A 2,049-nucleotide genomic window follows, 5' to 3' on the forward strand; every position below is an offset into this window, starting at 1 on the left:
CTATACTCAACTCTCTAAGGCACTCTGTTGAGTAACCCCTTTCCCATCCCTCCATTGTGGAGAGAGGGAGTTCACTGAAGGCTTGGTTCCTATGCAGTTCCACAAATGGATCTTGGGCTTCCACTGTCATCCATAGCCTTCTGCAAACTAGATCAAAAGTATTGCTTAAAGTCAGTTGTAACTGGAGGGAGGGTAGGGTGGAAAGGGGGAACCGATTACAAGGATCTACATATAACCTCCTCCCTGGGGGATGGACAACAGAAAAGTGTGTGAAGGGAGACATCGGACAGCGTAAGATATGACAAAACAATAATTTATAAATTATCAAGGGTTCATGGGGAGTGGGGAGGGAGGGGGGAAAATGAGGAGCTGATGCCAGGGGCTTAAGTGGATAGCAAATGTTTTGAGAATGATGAGAGCAATGAATGTACACATGTGCTTTACACTATGTATGTATGGATTGTGATTAGAGTTGTATGAGTCCCCAATAAAATGGTTGTTTTAAAAAAAGTGAGTTGTAACCATCAAGAGTTAGAAAGAGACTGGTCAGAGCATGGTCTTAGTAGTAATTTCATATAGAAACGCTTCATTTTTAAATACAAAATGAGTTTTTCAAGGTGCTAAGGACTTTGTCATTAATTTTGCATGCTTCCTGAAACCCAATCAAATAAAACTACAGGGTAAATTAAACTGATTTAGACTGGAAGCTTTCAATGACTTTTCATCTGTAATAATGAAAAGTTTTTAATTATCTGAAGAACTAAAAAGAGCATTGCAAGAGGCAGTGCCTGAATAAATACATCAGAAATAATTTCAGTGCCTTGATTTTCTTACTGCTGGAATCCTAAAATTAAATCTGTTCATTTAAGTAGTGTTACAGCTCTTTTAGAATTTGTCTAGCAGGTTTTCTGGTTTTTACCGGAAACCCCCCCACCCTCTGGAGAGTTCATGGTTAGAGTCTAATGTGATAGACTATGATGTAGTAAAGTAATTAGACTATGGCCCCCACACACACACACACAAAAAATCTGTTCATTTTTCCCCTACCCGTTCTAGAAGAATAATCATTTGCTTGCTGAGTTTCCTGTATAAATCCAGTTTCCAAAATAAATTGTCTGCTGGTGGTGATCAAACGGGCAGGAAGTCTCCCACCCCTGCCCATTTCCCCCTCTTTGTTACTGCTGACATAGGGGGGCGGGTCCTGGGGTCATGCATGATTCTCTGCAGCCTTCCATAGCGGTGCTGTGGCCTGTTCTGTGTCTTCTGCAAAGATGTGGCTTATGGGGAAAAGGCTCCAAACTTCCAGAGCCAATACAGGCAGCCTCATTCACTGCCGTCCAGTTGATGCCAACTCGTGACAACCCTAGAGGGCAGGGGAGGCCTGCTCCTGTGGGTTCCTGAGACTGTAACCCTTTAGGGCAGTAGCAAGGCCCTCTTCCTCCTGGAGAGATCCCCTATGGGTTTGCGATTTTAAGCAGCAGAGCACCTCTATGCCCTGTTCTTCCATTAACCAGAGTGAAGGCTCCATATAGATGGAAACTGTCCACAGAAAAGGAATGTGCAAATGAAAACATTTTGCTTCAGAACGAAATGGCTAAACATTGGCCAGAAAAGCTTTCAGAGAGCCCAAAAACAGAGACGGGGAGATTGATTGCGGCGTGGTACCTATGAGGAAGTGACAAAGGATGAGCCCTACTGTATGTGTGCGCTCCTGCCTCATCCAGGTTGGCAGTCTGCAGCTGCAAGATGCGAGAAGGGTCTGAGCCCATTTCTGCAGAGAGCAGCAGGTCATTCTCACTGCTGACACAACGCGTTGAAGGTCAGAGGAGTCCTGGGAAGGAGCCAACGCTTTGATTCCAACATTCTTTTTACTGTTTTATATTCTTGAAATCATACCTTTTTTTCCCTTTAAATATTTACCCAAAATGATGATTTTTTTTTTTTTAACATGAAAAGAATCCTAGGCCTGTCTGGATAGGACAGGCTGGATGAACAATCTGGAGGAGAAAACAACGGGACTGACAGTTCCGGGGGGACATGGAAGAGGGG

General features: G+C 43.6%; 1 non-coding gene across 1 annotated transcript; it reads left to right on the forward strand.

The window, feature by feature from the left end:
* The first annotated feature begins 869 nt into the window (after positions 1-869).
* Positions 870-931, forward strand: LOC115868352. Its single transcript, XR_004045531.1, has one exon. It is a non-coding gene; the product is annotated as a U7 small nuclear RNA (small nuclear RNA).
* The last annotated feature ends 1,118 nt before the right edge of the window (positions 932-2,049 follow it).

The sequence above is a fragment of the Echinops telfairi genome, unplaced genomic scaffold (genome assembly GCF_000313985.2).
Source record: "Echinops telfairi isolate 266 unplaced genomic scaffold, ASM31398v2 ScPeMD7_9;HRSCAF=40, whole genome shotgun sequence".
In the NCBI taxonomy this organism is placed as follows: Eukaryota; Metazoa; Chordata; class Mammalia; order Afrosoricida; family Tenrecidae; genus Echinops; species Echinops telfairi.